This window comes from Gossypium arboreum, chromosome 10, assembly GCF_025698485.1.
Source record: "Gossypium arboreum isolate Shixiya-1 chromosome 10, ASM2569848v2, whole genome shotgun sequence".
NCBI classification, from domain to species: Eukaryota; Viridiplantae; Streptophyta; class Magnoliopsida; order Malvales; family Malvaceae; genus Gossypium; species Gossypium arboreum.
This window is the reverse complement of record NC_069079.1, coordinates 78,817,810-78,823,137: the sequence shown is the minus strand read 5'-3', so window position 1 is coordinate 78,823,137 and position 5,328 is coordinate 78,817,810.

Genomic DNA, 5,328 nt, shown 5'->3' with positions numbered 1-5,328 from the left:
ATTTTGATGCCTATGATATGTGTTAAATTGAGTGTGACATTTTTGATGATTTGATTTAGTGTTATAAATGTGAATTTCACTAGAAAGGGCCTAGTAGTAAACTTTGAAAGTATGATGGGAAGATGTGGGATGACTAGTTGATCATGCATGCAAAAATAAGGGATTTGCATGTCAAATTTCCCCAAAAGAAGCATAGTGGCGGCCAAGGTAGGTGTTGATGGGCAAGGAAACATGTTTCCAACATGTTTGGTTAGTGAGTTATGTATGAAGAAATAAAATAAGAATTAGCATTAAAGAAATGAACCAAAAAAAGATGAGCATGGATGCCCCCCATTTGCAGTGCAACTAAGAAAGAAAACAAAAATTTTGTTCATCCTTGTTCTCTCCTTTTGGCCGAAAATACTAAGAGGAAGAAGAGATTTTTGCTTCATTTTCTTTGTTTAGAAGAGATCTAGAAGGAAATTTGGCTAAACTTGCATCAAGAGTAAGGTATGTATGAGGTTGTGTTATGAGTTTCATGCATGTTTTAGTTGCTAACTTGATGTTCATGTTAGCCATGGTTCAAATCCTTGTTATGCCATGGGAATGGTATTTGGCCAAAGTTGTTATTGTGTTAAAGCCATTGCATGCTAAATGTGAAGCTTGCTAATGATGCATGCAATGATGGATTGTCTACTCTTGAAATTTCTTTGTAGCCATCTTGAGTAAGACATTGAGTTTTCTTTTGTTTAACCATGATTGAAGTTGAAAGGGCATGATTGTGATGTATTCGGCCATGATGCATTCATGAGCATGGTTATGCTTCTTGCATGTTAGTTAAAATTTGTGTTTTGGATGGCTATGGACACCTTGAAATTGACCTTGCACCTATATGTGTATATATGATTGCACATGATATTTTGATTATGAAGAAAGTGATAAATATGTTGTTTAAAGAAGAAATTTGTTGAAGAATGTTGTGAAATTTGCATGTATAATCGGCCTAGTACACATATGATGTGAAAATCTTGCAATTTATTGTTGATTTTGTGCAAGTATGACTAAGTATAATCGGCCACATGAGGGGAATTATTGTGCATGCATTCGGTTAGAGGCAAGCTTAATGATGCCTATTCTTGACTTAGGTAATCGGCTACCTTGTTGTGAGCTAAGGCCGAATGCGTGCGTAATTAAAGAAAATTGACTAAAGTGCTTAGTTATGTGATGTTGAGTCAATGATATGTGTATTCGGCCAAGGCTAGCAAGCGAGACTTTAATGAATTGAATTTGTTTGAATTAGCTCAAGAGCTTAGAGGGCCACAATTGGATAAGGGGAAGGAAAAAGCGATCGATTAGTCGTCGAAGCCGTTCGACAACATCCGAGGTAAGTCCTCAAGAAATGACCCTACTCGAATTATGTGAAATGAAATATGGATGTGTAATGATTATTGATTTATGTGTGTATGAGTATTTGAATGATACCCGGGCTAAGTCCCAAAGGCGATTATGCAAGTGATATGTTTGTGTTTGAGCCTTAGTAACGAAAATGAAACATGGATGTGTAATGATTATTGATGTATGTGTGTGCATGAGCAATTGAATGATATCCGGGCTAAGTCCCGAAGACATTTATGCTAGTAATTTTATCCGGGTTAAGACCCGAAGGCCATTGTGCTAGTGACCACATCAGGGCTAAGACCCGAAGGCATTCGTGCAAGTTGTTAAATCCGGGCTAATACCCGAAGGCATTTGTGCAAGTCGTTCTATCCGGGCTAAGACCCAAAGGCATTCGTGCATGTGGTTATATCCGGTTGTATTCCGAAGAAGCTTGGGCTGAAGGTGAGCGTTTGTTGCTGTAATAAATTTAATTAGTACGCTCGAAAAGCCCAAAGGAAAAGGTATGTTTATATGTGCATTGGAAAAGTCGATATGTTTGAGTAACATTCGTTCAATCGACTAACGAATTTTCAGCTATTGAATTGGTTGATATCTTGTGAAAGTATCCAATGATGAAGTGTGAAGTAAGTATGATTATGTGAATGTGTATTAATGGAATGATTCATTTGGCTATGTGAATGTAATGCTTTAGTTAAAGCTGATTTTATTGCTTGAGACTTACTAAGCATAAAAATGCTTACCCCGTTGCTTTGGCTCTCTGTTTTATAGATTTTGCTCGTTAGCGATCGGATTCGGGATCATTAAAGTCGAAGTCATCTACACTATCAAAGCATCCATTTTGGGTATAATTTTGGTTGAACTTTGAAATGGCATGTATAGGACTACCCTATTGTAGAAGGTCATGTACCTTTCGGTTTTATGTAAGCTTGGATAGCCATGCGAAAATGGCTTAGATACGTTGTTAGTGTGATTCTATAATCGTTTGTATGATAATAATTATGGGGTATGGAATGGTTTTGAAAAGATTAGCCATTGGAATGGTTAATCATGATCACACTTGTGCTATGTATGCAAAAAGGGCCAATTGAATCGTGGAAATCATGAAATAGGAAAAGGTTACCTTGAAAACGGATGCTGGCAGCAGCAGTGGTGTGGTTTTGAAAAATCACCAAAATTTTTAGGAGTGGTATTAAATAGTGAATAAGCTATTTAAATGAACCTTGATGAGTCTACTTTCATATGGAAGAAACAAAACGGTCATAGGAGTTACTTGTTAAGAGATATTAAAGTTATTGTGAGACAGGGCCAGAACGGTTTCTGGGTCCCCTGTAGCGGCTTTAAAAATTTTCTATAAATTATCCAGAAAGAATTAGAAGTCATGCCTTATATTTTCAGATTCCATTTTGAGTCTAGTTTCATTAGAAACAAACGGCACCAGTATTAAAGCCCTGTACAGAGATATATTCAAGTTGTAACGCGCGAAGGTCAGAGCAGTCGATCCCTGTAACATGGGTGACTTTAACTAATAAACTGTACCAATTGGCCCGACCAAAAATTCTAGAAATAAATCCATGGAAGGATATATGAGTCTAAATTCAGGGAAAATTTACGGAATCAGTTTCCGAGTTTTGAAACTCGAGATATGATTTTTAAGGCGACAGTGACGCAGTTTTCCAGCCTGTCTGGAAATGCCAAATTGGTCGGTACTTTAAGAGGATTTAGCTCGTCAACCCCTCGCGTCCTACACCGGCGATGGTCTCGGGCTCGGGGTGTTACAATTTTATTGGTATCAGAGCTACGGTTTAGTCGATTCTAGGACTACCATGATATGTTTTGGGTCTAGATATACATGCCATTAAATGATGAATTGATAGTGTGGTGATTTCTGACAATTTGACTTTGTGTTTGTTTATAGCAATGGATCCCGATCCCAACCGAGCAATAGCTGATGATGTGGAGAGTGTGGCGCTGCTCGCGCAAGGGACAGCGCGGCGGACTCTCAACCTATGGCCAGCAATCCGAATGATGAGGCTAGGCAAGCCTTTTATAGTGTGATGAATGATTGGTTTAACCAATACATTCGAACTAACACTACTGTTCCACAACCTCCATTCCAAACAAATGCAACCCAGACCTACAATACCTCCGTGGCTGACCAAATAAGGTCAAGTAAGCCCCGATCGATAGGATTGAAAACATGGGGCCACTGAATTTAAAGCTACGGATGATGACGATGTCGAGCAAGCTGAATTTTGGTTGGACAACACTATCCGGTGCTCGATGAGCTATCTTGTACACCGATGAGTGCTTAAAGTGTACCATCTCCCGTTACGTGATTCCGCCTACTATTGGTGGAGTACTCGACTTACGTGGTGCTTAGAGAGTAAGTGACTTGGGAGTTCTTTCAAACCGAGTTCAAAAAGTATATCATCGAGATTCATCGACCCGAGTTTAAAGGAATTTCTTGATCTTAAGCAAGGCTCTATGTCGATTCATCGACTACGAACGAAAATTTGTGAGGCTTAGCCGTCTGCGCGAGAATGCATTTCGTCCGAAGCTATTATGTGTAAACGCCGAGGATGGGCTGAATGATGATATAAGGATGTTCGTTGGCATTCTCGAAATACGAGAGTTCAGTAGTACTTGTTGAGCGAGCTTGTAAAGTCAAGAGCTTAGGAAGGAGAAACAAAAGTTGATGTGGGAACCGGAGAATTCGAAAAGGTCCTCGGAAAGTCTCTTCAACAGCATCAAGAGATTTGAGATGATGTGAGCCGGTCTAGAGGCGCCGGGCTTTTCTAGACGAGATCGCGGTCGACCTCCTGTGACCACGAGTCACTTCGATCGCCGATGGTGGAAATGATCGCCGAGAGAGAGCGAGTGTCTCGCATTGTGGCAAATGGCATTCGGGAGCTGTAGGTTCCGTGATCGCTCCTGCTATAAGTGTGGATCGGCTGACCACTTTATCAAGGATTGCCCGAGGTTGCTTGAACAAAATGTAAGTCAAAGTGGAAACCCGGGTGCTACCACTGCTCGAGGTAGGCCATCCAGAAATGCGGGCAATGCTAGTGGCGGTCAGAGAGGGTCGAGAGATGCTACAACGAGACCCGAGGCTCGTACTCCTGCTAGGACTTATGCCATCGCGACGCGAGGATGCCGCCTTACGAGATGTTATTACCGGTACTTTCACTCTTTTCGATACTAATGTGATTGCTTTGATTGACCTGGTTCTACTCATTCTTATATATGTGAAACCTTAGCATCCAAGAAGACTTTGCCTATTGAGTCTCTCGAGTTTGTAATTCGGTGTCAAACCCTTGGGTCATTACGTGCTTGTCAACAAAGTGTGCAAGAAAAGTCCCCTAGTATTCCGAGGTTCTTGTTTTCCGGCGGACTTGATGCTTTTGCCGTTCGATGAATTCAACGTTATTCTTGGTTTGGATTGGTTGACCATGCGATGCGGTTGTAAATTGCAAAAGCAAGACTATCGATCCGAGGTGCGAATAATGAGATAATTCGGGTTGAGTCTACGGACTTAAAGGGTTGCCAACTATAATATCGGCAATGTTGGCGGAAATATGTAAGAAAAGGGTGCGGCGTACCTTGCGTATGTGCTCGATGACAAGGAGTCGAAAAGAAACCCGAATCGATGCAGTGGTTTGTGAATACCGGATGTTTTCCCGAAGAATTGCGGGTTTACCACTGTTCGGAAATAGAGTTTGGCATCGAATTGGTACCGGTACCACTCCAATTTCGATAGCTCCGTATCGTATGGCAAGCGGAATTAAAGGAGTTGAAAGCTCGATTGCAAGAATTGGTGGATAGAGGTTTTGCCCGCCGAGTTTTTCGCCTTGGGGTGCGCCGGTGTTGTTTGTGAAGAAGAAGGATGGGACCATGAGGTTGTGCATCGACTATCGTCGACTTAATAAAGCGGCGATAAAGAACAAATATCCG